Below are 14,420 nucleotides of genomic sequence, written 5' to 3' on the forward strand. Positions count from 1 at the left end.
CTAAACGTGGTATTAAGGAGCCTTTGACAATTGAGGCCTAAGACTTTTGCCAAGGATATTTTTATCATTTCTGTTCTACCAGTTCTCAGAAAGATTTGCCTCCTTTTAGGTATTCTTCAGAACCAACCAAGGGCTGTACTCTACAGGCAACCTCTGCTTAGCACTCTTAATTGGTTCCTGAAAAACTGAGCATTAAGCGAAATGAGCATTAGGCGTGTCTTAGAATAAACTACTGGGTTCAGAAGATTCTCTGCGCTTGAACAAAGGACATATTCACGGTTGTTTTTACTCTTGCAAAGCTTTATTTAAGGATACTCACAGAGGCAGGTGATAGAACAGAGCAGAGAGGATGGTCACCTCACATCAGCCTTAGGAACCACCCCACATGGTTCTCTTGGCCCCGGAGTGTCTCGATCCCAGGGATGCGATAGCCTGTGCCAGGGCTCCGCACAAGTCGGAACTCTTGCCAGAGCTGAGGAACTCATCATAACTTAAGAATGTACAGCTTATATAGTTTGGAGTAAACATCGTTATCTCAAGCTAATGATTTAATTATCTCACGCTAGGAATTTGGGGATGAGTCGTGATCTAACACACTTGGTGTTTACCACATTCTACTGTATTACAACATTCTACTATCCAAGTTCATAGTTCGCTCATGCTCACAGAGCAGGAGGCTACGTGGCACTTCACTGGCCCACTAAAAAATCAGTGTGCAAAACTCTTGCTATTAACAAAGCTCTTACTATTACAGCAAAATCAAAAGTATTTGATGACCCAAAATGATGACCGCGATTATTTTTCATCACCCAGGATAGCGACCACAAGCATTATAACAAAACTTGCTAAGCACTGAGTGAAATCAGGTATCAACTTAAAATGAGTGTTATAGCAAAATAGGACTAAGTGAAACAGCATTAAGTCGGGGTTGCCTGTATAAGGATTCATACTGGTATCTGAATGCATGCAACTCTAACATCTGAGCTTGTACTAGTTATAGTAAGCCAGAATATTGTCTCACAATTTTACTCGCACCATAAATAGAAAAAGTGCTATATGTTTAGCTGATTTACAGGACTATAATGTGGCAAACCAGCCACAAAGTCCACAAAATATATGGAACATCTTTGCAGCTTATTTGTATGGTGCCATAAAGTGAACATAGCATACCCATGCTGATGCAGACAATCAGATGATTGTCCACACTGGCATGGGGACAAGTTGGCTTTAGAAGTAAGACAGCCTTGGTCCCAATGCCAAAAATGAATGCCAGATAGTGGGTTGCAAGCTTCTCCAGCGGGAGGAGTCCAGGAGCTTCCCCACAGGGAACTTGGCAATTCTCAAGTCCAACAGCTTTTCCTTTCTTGCCCTACCAATGATGCAGGCTAAGGTAGTTCAAAATGTTGGGTTGGGGAACCTGGCCTGAACACAATTTTTAGATGTCCTAGAACATGGGGATCTTTGGGTGGGGGAAGAATCTCTCTGATCCTGGGGTCCCAAGACTTCTGAAAACAGCATATGCAGCTGGGCAGTTTCCAGGGATGCTCAGGGCTGGGCCAACAATCAGCACAGCCCTCTCTGGATAGTCAGGGGTTTGGAACCCACTTGAGCCTTGGGTCCATGACAAAGCTGCTCCCTTCTCAATCTGCAGAACTGAGCTAGAACAACTTCAGAGTGGTGGAATTGGGATTGGAGGAATTTTATATCCACAATGCACATCTGCCATTGCAGGAGGAATTATGTTTCGGATGGGTCATAAAATTCCTCTGATCCCACTTGCGCCATTGTTTTAACATCTGTCAGAGGTCACAGTGACACCTTGCAGCAGGAGAACTTGTTGCAGCCTGGAAGCTTTGGGTGCCTATACACATGTTCAAATGCATTCTAATTAGAACCCTAGCATCAGAACAGCATCATGTGTATAAGCCTCTACAGGTCTAAAAGTGGCTGTTGGGGCTCATCAAATGAGCTTTAGTTAAAGCATCCCGCAGCCATTTTTAAATGTGTAAGGACTTAATATACAAGATGCTGCAGCATTTTAGTTACAGCAGCTCTCCAGGAACTGTTCTAATTAATACCCCCTTCATCCTCGAGCATGTATAAAGGCACCCTTCATGTCCAGTCACAAATGAAAGGGTTCAAGCCAGTCCTTAGTAGCTCCATCTGTCCATGTTATATAAAACAGGAAGCAGTTTGGCATGATGATTAATTATTACTCAAATGGAGGTACATGAGTCAGGGCTGAAGTTCATCAGCAACTTATCACGTACTGAGAGCTCACACAACATTCACCCATTGTTTGTACTCCAGTATAGTTTGTGTGAGGATGTATTTCATGAACACTGATCAAAAACAGAAATACATGTACCCTACATAACCACACCATTCATGCAATTTTCCTCATGGAGTCAAATGGAGTAAGGACCAAAATTAAAAAAAAAAAGCAAGCCAGGATTTGCCTCAAAAAAGCATCACAAAATGCAGAAATAATGGACAATGAACTCAGAAATACACACTATGCTGTTTTCTGTAATGAAACAGACATGCAATGACATTCAGGCCGCAACGTTCAACAACAGAAATGTTTGGGACTGTCAAAGGGGGTTTTAATTGCCCTCCATACATCCATTCTTTGGAGTAGGAGCAGATTCTTGAATAGCTCCTCGCAGTACTAAGTGTACTGAACTTAAAACAAATGCTGCAGCCTGGAACCATGAAAGCCACAGCAACTGGCATTTGGCAGGCCCAGTAAGATTAATGCTGTGCCTTGGCTCCTCAGCCTTTGGTTACACTGCATACTCAAGTGAAATCCAAACGCTGCCCCCATCCTCATTCTTCAGGTGGTGTCTGCTTAATGTCAGACAGACGCAAGCATTGTGGCAACACATGTTGATGGCCGACGGCAGACTCTTCAAAACCGTAAGTGTACATTAAGACTTTATTTTGGCCAGACTCTTGCTTGGGTGGTTTATTTTTACTACGTTTTAATTACTCTAATTGAAGGGGGAATATTTCTCTTCTCTTCTCCTATTCAGTCACTTTCCCTTACCCACCCCAATACACCCATTTGAGCAAATGGCTGCAAACATCACTGCTCGTCATTTACCATGCTGCAGTGAGAGCTGGATAGGATTCCAGCCCCCCTTCCTTTCAGCTGGAAGGCAAAGAACAGATGAATTTCATTAGCTGGACTGGCATGTAGCTTGACACACCCTACTGCTCATAAACACAGGGATTAACTAGCTCATTCTAATAAATAGAAAAGTAAAAAAAAAAGTCCATCAATATATTTATTTAAGAAATTTTGGTTCCAAAGGGAAGGGGACATATGTGAAAACAAATCTACTATTTAGACCTGATAGGAGTTGGGAGTAAGGCTTGGAGGAAAGGGAGAAAGACTCTAGTCGCCACTACTTGGATTTCAAGAATGGCCCTGTTCTAAAAAAAGCCTCATAACCACACCAAAGGATATATAACCAGCTCTACATTGCTTCACAGAAACAGGTTTTCATGGCTCCAGCAAAGGTTTAGCTACAATTCAGTCAAAAGCATTTTGCTGGAAACCACAGCTACGATCCAGGCGCACACAGTAGGCTTATTCAGCAATTAGTTAGATAAACTTCATTGCTTTCAGGCATAAATTGAAAATAAAGATCCAATCTTATCAGCATGGGGGACTATAGCAGGAAAAAAAACCCCCAAACACACTTCCTTTCAGAAATCAAAAAAGGAGCGGCTTCCAAGATAGCTCTACAGACATGCAGTGGCTTTTGCTTTAAGCCACAACAACCTTCTGAAAGTCTTGCAGAATTTTGCTAAAATCCTTAACGTCCATTTTTAACATCAATCCGTTAAGTCACACATATTGAGTCCTCTTCTGCTAGCAGACCTAGATGAGGTTCTTGACCCAATTCTGCAGTAAAAGGAATGAGTGGGGAGGCAATCAATAATCCGACTCCTCAATGGACTCTAGAATCCAAAGGGGAAAAGGAAGGGTTTGGATTATTGTTATAATTTAGATTTATTATTTATGTTGCAGAAACATCCTCAGGCCCTACTGAGAATCAGAGGAATGTAAATATTTGGAACATAAAGAGGAAAATTGTTTGGGGTGTGGTCCAGTCAAGTGCTGAACGTACTCCATTGGCCCTTGTTTCTTAGATCTTCAGGGTTAGAGCCTTGTGCCTTCCAAGCCCTCTGCTTTCCATTGTCCTCCAAGCCCTATAGCACCTTTTTTACTATACTGTAATACTTATGGGAATAAGCTATTTTTAAACAGATATAGCCTTGGTTTGTGGTATAGACAGGAACAAACAATTTTCCAGCGTGATTAGAACAAGATAGTCTACCACATGGTCTTGAAAAAAGACCATGGATCAGCCCTTGTTCCTCTGGCCACAGTAGAATCATGCTATAAAGAACTGTTTTTTAACTTGTTTCTGCCTGACTACTTTTTTAACTGGCCTAAAAACTCAGAAGGAACAAGTCCATTCCCCATCCAAAAAAACTTCACTCCTAAGGGACCCTGTCAGATCCTTGAAAGGTCAACAATAGTACTGACAGCAGATGATTAGTAGATGCTTCCACTGATTGCAACTGGTTGCACAAACACATCTCATTTCCTTTGAGCTCTCCAGCCAAGGTCTGAATACAGAGAGTGAGCAAATTTAGAAGCACAGCTGCTTTAAGCTTCCTATGTGCCCCACTCATAATGTACAAGTGGTGCTTCTGCATCAAAATACACTGTGATCAAAACCAGCTGATCCTACGTTTACCAAAATGGTACCGTTTAAACTCCACTTGAGTTTTGACATTTTTTTCTGTAAAATATACCATGTATTATGGGGACCCTTGTAAAGCTGATAAAATGTGGGAACAGCTACAGCTACTAAATGATCCTATTTGTATATGTTTCCCATCACAGTTCTTTCTGATGCTCTTCACTGCCTCGTGTGGTCACTTGCTAGGAAATGTTTCTCTAGTTCTGGTCTTGTCTCAATCAATCAATGCCTTACGCTTATATAACACCCTTCATGAGCATATCTCAGAGTGTTTAGCAGTCATTAAAACCAAATGAAATAAAGGAACATAAATTACAAAGCAAGGCAAATTAAATAATTCTTTAAGGGTTGATTTAAAACACATTCAATGATTCAGAACAACAAAATAGACTCCACTAGTACATTCATTTAACTGCATTATCCTATTCAAATCATAAAAGCATTTTCTTTTGGATTTATACTTCACTGCTAGATAACACCAGGGTTATGAACTGACATTTCACCTCTGCTCATCTCAGGTCATTTGTAGCTGAGTTCACAAGGAGAGATTACCACCCTTAGTTCAGACCTTAGGAAACATTTGTATGTGCAAAAAATTGTTGGGTCCAACAATTGCTGGCTAGACACTTTGACAATACCTGCAGAATCAGTAGAATCTCTCAGGCTAGTTTTACTTATTATCCTATATCTTCATGGCCAAGACCAGACTGAATACCCTGCAGCCTCAAAGACACTGTTCTACCCAAAATGACTAAAGGAAAAAAAAATCTTTTACTTGCTAAGCCATTTAAGGCCTTATCTATCTTGTTCCACGGACTTAAACATAAGAAGTTAAAAAATGTCCTTTACCTGGTGAGACCATAGGTCCATCGAGCCCAGTACTGTGCCTCTCAGTGGCAGGGGGTGGTTGCTCAGGGGAAGAGTGACCAGAGCATGTCCAGAATTTTCCACCGTCTGCTCCTCTCCCATTACAGCTTCCAACATTCAAAGGTTTTGCCTATACTAGGACTCCAACGGGTCCAAGATCAGACCTTTACTGCTCCACTTAAGGAATTCCTGGAAAATACCTCCACAGGGAACATTACAGGAAACTGCTTGTGACTGAAATGACCCTTGCTCATGTGAAGACTAGGACTTAAGCAGTAATACTGCTGGTCACTTTCCACTGACTGGATAGCAGTGCTTTTTTCAGGGGAATAAGGTGAAGCACGTGCACTGCCTCACAGCTGCATTTCATTTTGACAATGGCTATTAAGTAATATTTTACTAAAACTGCTGTTTGACATGTGGCATGATCACAAGCCCAGCTATTCCATACACTTAAGTGTGTTAGTTCACTTTGCATGGCAGAAAAAGGTAAAACAAAGCTGTTACCTGTCCTCCCGGAACTTGCAAGGCTCTCCAAAGTAACATCTCTGCAAGTTAGTTGACAATAATTGAAATGGTTTCATTTATCCATGTTAAGTCTGCCATGCAGGAGACCTTTCCTTTTTATTTTTGCCCCATAAAAAGTTAAATTATTTAAAAAAAAGAAAAGAAACATTTTCTTGAGTGGTTGCAGGTCACTCTGGATCAGTGAGGTTTAACTTTAGTGTGTTGTGATGAAATATTAATACTGACTCAGTATGTTTATTTCTCCAAGTGTCTGGAGCCACCGAGTGTTTATGCCCTGAGATTAGCAGGAAGTGTGTCCATGCATAGCAGCTGTGTTCTTAGAGTGTCTGAGATTTCAAGACTTGAAGGGTGTCCACAGGAAATCGACTGCATCAGATTTTGTGCCAGCTCTGTTGTTAGGCGGAGAGCTCTCCTTGGAGGTTTCAATCCCACAGAATGAAACAACAGATTGTCAGGTTGATAACCATGTTAGAAAGGTATGTCTCAGTCCCTTTGTCTCCACTGTAAAATACTTCAGGTTTATTCAGTGTGGCCAAACTTTTAGCTCAGAAATGAATCACCAGCAGCAATGGTGGGGCTAGGGTGGGTTCCAGGCTTATTTTTGCTGATAGCAAATATCCTGAGTCAAAAAACGGATTACTTTGTTACAATGGCCGGGAAATGGAATTAGTACTGGAAGTATGAGAAGGAACAACTTACCCTAGATGTTTAAAAAGAAAAAAAAAATGAAAACCCATTGCATCATAAATTAGCTTTATATCTGGATTTCTTCAGTGGACTAGATAACACAGGGATAGAAGTGATTTCCAAAATATGTCTCACAGACTGTGGCAACAAATGCTCACAGAGGCAGGGCTAAGAGCACTGTTTGCCCAGAAGTCTGGGATTCTCCTAGCTAAACTAGTTCCAGGAAAGTAGGGCCCATTCACACCCAGTCTATACCAGGACACTCAGCAAGGGCCCAGAACATAACAGCAGGAAGGCGCTTGCCTTTCCCATTCTAAACATCACCAAAGGAAGAGCGAGAGTAGGAACAGAGACAAAATACGTGCAAAAAAGGATGTTGAAATGTCCTGCCCCAATTCTGAGTTCTGCTTAGGAGCAGGTCCATTTCCCTTTTCCCTACTCAAATACAAATAGGATTAAGGTCTTCAGGGAGCCTGTGTTACATGCCATTTACAGTAGAAGCCTCTCAGATTCAAGTGTTATTTATTCTCTCCAGAAGGATGAGTCACAAAACCAAGGTCTTGGCCCCACAGCAATGTTAAATTTCCTCGTTACAGCTTTCAGGCTGGCAGTAAGCATTGGTGCCAAAGGAGATGAAGTTGCTTGAAAGGAAATGTATGCTCCTAGATCAATTTGCCTTTACAGTAGAGCAGAAATACAGTACACTACATTACAACTTTTTTATGCAGGGTGACTGTCCTACAAGCTCTATTCCAAAACACGTTAAAGAGCTAAGCACAAAAAGTTAGCAGAGGAAAAGAAGAACAATGAGCTACAAAGATAAGCTGTGTGGGTAAAGATTAAGTTTGAAAGGTTACAAAGCAGAGCGCTAAAAGAATGCTACTGTAGATGGCAAAAGCTGCTAAGGAGAAGGCTCTCACCTCAACAGTGATAGAACTTGACTAAAGTGACAGAGGAGACAAATGCCACTTGGACTAAGGAAGTACATGTATATGTTAAAGGGGGGAGGTGTCACCAGACTCAAAGTCTGTAAGTGAAAGAAGCCATTATAATACAGAGGAAGAGCAAACAAACTGAAGCCAACAGGAATTGAGATTCGACAACAAATATGGCTGTGTTAACATTGTCTTTTCCCTAAGTATATATGGCATTACCCCACAGAAGTGGCATCCAGCTTATTTTATTGTGCAAAACTGGATGTCTGAGTCCACATCCACCGGGACTTTTAACAATTCACATAGTGGAATCTCAAAAGAGCTTGAAGATGCTCAACCACTCCATGCATTTGTAATTACTTTACATCAGTGTAAAGGAGATCTGAAACCAGTCCGGTTACATGAAACACAAACATGATTTGCATCATCAAGAAACACTTATCACATGCAATAGTGAAATTTACCATAGTACTATGTGTTTTAAGTATAGAAAATAACTTAAATGCAGCAATTCAGCAAACAATACTTTTTTTTCATAATTTCCACTTTACTAATATTAGATTCTATATATACCCAAATGTACATCGGTGTAAAACCAGAAGTGACTGTTACATTGCATAACTGTGGTCATTAGGTTAATATTGTGAAACTACGAATAAGTATAAGTTCTAGGAATATTTTTCCTATTGTGCTTAAAATTTTCACACACACAAAAGGAAGAAAAGGAAAAGATGCATGTTCCTTTAAGTCAGCCCCCTCCCCAAGCACACATACACTCCAGAGATTGTCTCCACTTGACATAAACAATTGCAGTATAAGCACTAAGACCCCCACAAAAAAAGAAATTAGACAAGTCGTAATAGTACCATAATAAAACTATAAAGCAGGAGACTGCTCCAGGCATTTGACATGCATCTTGGCACTTTTAATGAGGAAGAACAAAAGGTTTAAAGTGCATCCTTATGAGCGTGTGTGTGCTCACGTGCACATGGGTGGAAGGCAGTGGTAGTGCTGCAAGGTGGGGAGAAGGGAGGGATGTTGTTCACTAAAGCCTATCATTCTTCAGGGTTGCAGTAAATCTCTACAGCCGGGCGAACCCCGCCTCACTTCTCACACTACATTAGGCATGTTGTACTCCCTTTGGTTTATGGAGGGTTGTGGTGCTAAATGAGCTAGAACAAGAGCTGCAGTATCAAGGGATGGGATGACTATCTCTAACAGACAGCTGCACTAAGTAAGGATTTCTCTCTCACACACACACACAATTGTAACAGGAAAGGAATAAAACTTCTTTCTCTGATTGTGATTTCCATGCATCCCAACATTATGATTGCATAACAGATAAAATGGGCTACAAGAAAGGAATCATTTATCTTGTTTACCACTTAAGAAGTAATTTTGCGGCATTTTTTAATATCCTACACTCCACACCTTAAAAGGGTCTGAGGGCATGTCTACATGTGCAAATGCTGAGGAGTGGGTTTACTCTAGAGTAAATAACTCCAGAGTAAACCCACCTTGGGGAAGCATCTACACATGCAGGGATGAGGGAGCAGGTTTGCTGCTCTTGGCACCAATCTGCTCCTGCCATTCCCATCTCTGCATCAGCCACCTGCAGCAGGCAGGGGGAACTGGAGGCTCCAGACACAGCTGCCTGCAGCTGGAGGCCATGTTTGAAAGGCAGCCCTGCTCCCTAGCCACCTGCCTTCTTGGCTCCATGGCTGCTCTACCCCCAGGTCCCCAGAGCAACATCCACCATCCTGGGCTCCTGCTCGCCAAGCTTCTCACTGTGCTGACCCACCATGGCAATTACTATCTGGCCCAGGTCAGTCTCGGCCCTGACAGTCCCTCCATGCAATGTGGCTACCTGGCCTGGCTCACTGCACCCTCCCAGGCTTCCTGCCCCTGCACTGCTACCTCCAGACCCTGTGCTGCTACCCAGACACCAGCAGGAACACCAGTGATGTACTCCTGGATGCCACCACTGGAGCTGTTCATGCCTTTCTGGGCCTCCAGCCCCACTGCCTGTGGTCATGCCTGGCCAGCCAGGATTGGTGGCTGCATGTTGTTCAGACCACCTTGGACAATGAGCAGTGACTGGAGTCATTCTGGATGACCTGGGCCACCTTCCAGGAGCTCCTGGGCCAGCTTCACCCACACCTGGAGCAGCAGACAGCTGCCCCTCCCCATGGGTACCCAGCTGACCATTGCCCTACTCAAGATGGCCACGCTCTCTAGCCTGCACTATATGAGCCAACTCTTCAGGATGGGCAAGGTGACCACAAGGGAGGCCATCCTGGAGGTATGTGACACCCAGGATACTCTGGGGCACACCATGTTCCAGGTGAACAACACCTTGGAGATGGTGGCAGGGTTCTGTGCCCTGGGCTTTCCCCAGTGAATCATAGGTCTAGACAGGACCCACATCCCCATCACCTGCCCACTCCATGGCAACCATGACTATTGCAGTTGGCAGGGCTTCCACTCCATCATGCTCCAGGGTGTCATCGACCACCACAGCACCTTCACCAAGGAAAGTGCTAGCTGGGCAAGCAGCATCAACTATGCCCAGATCTTCTGCAACTCCACCCTGCCAGCCCTCGTGGAAAGTGGGCACTTCACGCTGGGGCTGCCAGACCTGCAGCTGGGCATGGAGGTGGTTCCACCTCTCCTTATCAGGAACCCCACCTATGCAGTCCTCCTTTGGCTCATGTGGCCCTACACTGGCCAGCTGGACCCCTGCCATGCCCATTTTAACTGGTGCCTGGCCCAGACCTATGACATGGTGGAGTGTGCCTTTGGGTGCCTCAGGGTCCACTGGTGCACTCTCACTACCAGCCTTGGGATTGCCAAGGCCAACATCTCCCAGGTCATCATCACAGCCTGCATGCTGCATAACATCTGCGAGGCCTGAAGGGAGCTATTGTGTGAGGCCTGGGCAGAGGATGTGCAGTGGGTGAACATCCCCTGGCACCAGGAGTGCAAGCTGTAGGGGAAGCGACAGCAGAGTGCCTCCCTGCTAACTGAGGCCCTGGGCGAGCTGCTCGCCTGCCAATGGGGGCCAGGGTACTGGGTGTGAGAGGCACTGGCTAAACACCTTGTCCTGCACTCCCCTTTCTTCTCAGCACCCCAGTCTCTGGCAGCTCCCCCACAGAAGTGCATGCCACAGTGGGCCTGGAAGGCAGGGTTTACCTGCAGATGACAGCAGGTGCTACTCTGCTGGCAGTGGGTTCCCTCATCCTGTAGACAGCAGGTTGGGCCAGCAGGTCTTCCACATGGTGCTGGCCCTGCTGCAGTCAGCTCCTTCTCTGAGGCTGTATGGAGGCAAGGCAAGGCAAACTGTGGATCTGGACCCAGGCAGCAAGGCTAGGTGGCAGGGGCCCTGGGGCAGGAGCTAGGGCAAACAAACCTGGCTAGCAGAGGCACCACTGTACTACAGCACAGGCCCACAGGGGGCCCATTGCTGGGTGGTGGGCAGCAGGCGGTATGAAGGTGACCACCAGGATGGTGTCCAGGATCTGGTGGTCCTCCTCCATGGACTCCACTGCTCTGGTCACCAGGACAGCCTGCTGCTGTAGGGCCTCCACATGCCTCTCCTCCAGGGTGAGAAGCCTGTCCTGGAACTCTTTGTCAGCCCAGTTCCTCATCACCTCATGGGAATCCCTCACCTCCTCACAGGCAACATCCTCCATGTACCAGGCCTGTGAGTCCACCGGGCACTCCTCAGCCACGGTGACCAGCCAGTCCAGCAACTGGGTCCAGTCCTGTGTTCTGCACTGCCAGAACCAGTGCATACAGAGGGCCCCACCTGAGGCTGGCAGTGACCCTGATGGCACATCCTGGCTGCCAGTTGCTATCTCTCCCCAGCGTGCTGGTCCTACAAAGCCAAGAGAAAGAGCTTGTTTGTAAGAGTTTGCAACATTTCTGAGAAAAGATGCTCTGTACCAGGGGGTTATGCACTGCTCAGTTTCAGATCAGGGGTCGTGCATGTATAGGTGCCCAGGGACCATGTTAAGTTTGTTGGGCAGGTTCTGGCCCAGACACCCACCAGCTGAACGCCATGTCCCCGCTCTCTCCACAGGGTTAGGCGTGCCACGTATGCTGGGCACAGGCAGTCTGCCTCTCCCAACCCGTTCCCAGGCTGGGACAAGCCTGGCTCCTGGAAGCACCTACTGCCTCAGTTCCAGAGCTGCCATCCCCTGCCCCCGACTTCTCCTCCTGAAGACCAGCCTGTCTCCTATGCTGCCAAGCTATGGTGCCCAGATGTGAGAGGTGCAGGACACCAGGCCAATTGGGATGTGGAGCTGGCACATTCTTTCCCACCTTTTCCTAGGGGGCCTCTCCAAAGAGGCATCTCAGGGCCAGCCCCTCACTACACCAGTACTACACCCCAGGTATACCACTACTGACAGTGTCCTGGACACACCATGAGGAGCCATTTGAGTGGACTGAGAGGTGCCCAACCCACTATGCCCTGCTGCTGCTGAGGGTCATGCTGCCAGGTGCACCTGCGAACCTGGCATGGGACCCTAAGCTTTGATGTTGCAGAGGGAATGCCTCACAAGCTCCGCCACTGGCTGATGGGCAATCATTGGCTGCACAACATGTACCTGCCCCCCCGCTCCCCCAGGACATCACTGCAGCATCAACAGTTCCCTCAGCATATGAAAGTCCCATGCCCGATTAGCTGTGGAGGCATAGGCTGTTCAGTAAAGTTTTGCACTATCTCCCGCTCCCTATATGCTGTCGGGGGTGAGGAGGAGCCTCTGGGAGCCAAGAAGAAGTGGGTGGGCTAGGGGCAGGGGACAGAGACAGGGCAGGAGCAGGGAGGGGCCCTCCCTCCAATGTGGGGCTTCCCAGGTGGGTTTGGCAGGCGTACCTGGCGGTCCGAGTCCACCCGCAATGGTGGTGAGGACATGAAGATCCCAGCGGTGTCCTGGGGCACAGGGGCATGGCATCTGGCTGCTCATGCAGGGACCCCCTCTGAGAAGGAGCTAGAGCTGCTGGCAGCTGCTGGTGTCAGAACTGGCCTGGACTCCTGGGCAGCCTGAGGGACCCTCTACTGCTGACGTGTTGCTGCTGGTCCCAGGCTACAGGGGAGGCTCACGCGGGCCACCCATGCTGAAGTAGACAGCATGGCTATGGCCAGGGTCCCAGGACATGAGAATGTCATTCAGCTGCTGCATACATGTCATGGACTTGCGGGCAGCCTCCAACTGGTGGTTGTGGTCAATGACAGTGACCCATCGTGCCTGCAAGGCCTTGACCTTTATGCGGCACTGGCTCCTGCATGCAACATGACAGGCACCCATAGATGTGGTCATTGAAACATCTACTCAACACAAGCTGACTGAGGACCTCATCCCACAGTACCATAAGGTCCATGGTCTACCCTTGGGACCAGTTGGAGCTCCAGAAGGTGGTGTGTAGCATTGGGGAAGATGCCAGCATGGCTCCGTCGATGGCTCACTGGGCCTCTGCATGGCAGTCCCAGTGCTGGCAGGCCTGGACAGGTGTGTGCAGCACCCAGCACATGGGGCATGGCCAAAGACAGGCAGCAGCGGTGGGGTCTGGGCAGGCTGCTGTGGGTGGCCTGCGGCCAGTTGGAGTAGGACCCAGCGGCCAGAGGCTTGCTGCAGGTGGCCCAGGTGCTGCTGCACCTGGCAGATGCCTGTAGCACTACTTCAGTGTGATGGCATGGGTCTGGCAGTCACACAGTGATGCTGTGCCAGGGACAAGTGCTGGGGTGCAGGCAGCCTGCTGCAGCTGTCCTGGGGCCTCTGCAGGGACACACAATGGCCTGAGACTGGTTACAGGTGGCCCAGGGCCCCAGCACCCCTGCAGGCTTTTAAGGGCCTGGAACTGGAATAGACAAAGAGCCACCCCAGCTGGAGATGCTCGCAGCTCCAGGGCCCTGGGGCTAAGTACCTTAGTGGTGTGGCTGACGGAACAAATTTGCTCCTAGTCAGCATCTACATATTTATTACTACTGAGTAGCTAATTAGGAGTTAATTTGCTACTTGTGTTTGCAGGTAGTGAATTTACTCACGAATTGCAAATTACTGTGCAATAAGCATCTGCATGTATAGATGGTGATGATTACTGCACATTCATTTTGGTGTACTGTGCAGTAAAGCATCTTGTGTAGATGTGCCCTGAGTGTCCTTCATTCCCATTCAAATAAATGGCAGCTCTCAGTATGAAAGGTGGAACACACCCCTGAGCCAAGACAGGGTGCAAACATCACATAAACTATACTCATACCTAGGGACCACTGTAATTAAGGCTTCAGGATATTTCAGGGGAAAGCCCTAAATTTAGTGTTTTTCCTGAAGCCTCAGAAAACTGTGGTTTGGCCAGAAATGGCCTGAAAATGTGGAGGAGAGGGAGGGTAGGGAAAAAAGTGTTTAAAAACTTACCTGAAGCATGGAGAAGAAAGGAAGCAGAGCCCCAGAAACACTGTGGAAGTCCCACATGTTTCCAGGGGTAGCCTAGTACAGGCTGCACCCTGGCAGGGGCTCAGCCAAAAAAGTTGTTTGATTCCCCACTTTAGCGGCAAGTTTAAAAGCCCTGCCCAGAGTAGAGCAGGTACGGGCTGCAGACACAGGCAAGCTAGGTGCCT

At 46.9% G+C, this 14,420-nt stretch overlaps 1 long non-coding RNA gene across 1 annotated transcript; it reads right to left on the reverse strand.

Annotated features, from left to right (window-relative positions):
* Window positions 1-387: 387 nt before the first annotated feature.
* On the reverse strand, window positions 388-14,082 carry LOC109313332. Its single transcript, XR_002102020.1, has 3 exons — window positions 14,071-14,082; window positions 12,777-12,779; window positions 388-480 (listed from the first exon to the last, which is right to left on the reverse strand). It is a non-coding gene; the product is annotated as an uncharacterized LOC109313332 (long non-coding RNA).
* Window positions 14,083-14,420: the final 338 nt, after the last annotated feature.

The sequence above is a fragment of the Crocodylus porosus genome, unplaced genomic scaffold (genome assembly GCF_001723895.1).
Source record: "Crocodylus porosus isolate Cpor-Errol unplaced genomic scaffold, CroPor_comp1, whole genome shotgun sequence".
NCBI lineage: Eukaryota > Metazoa > Chordata > Crocodylia > Crocodylidae > Crocodylus > Crocodylus porosus.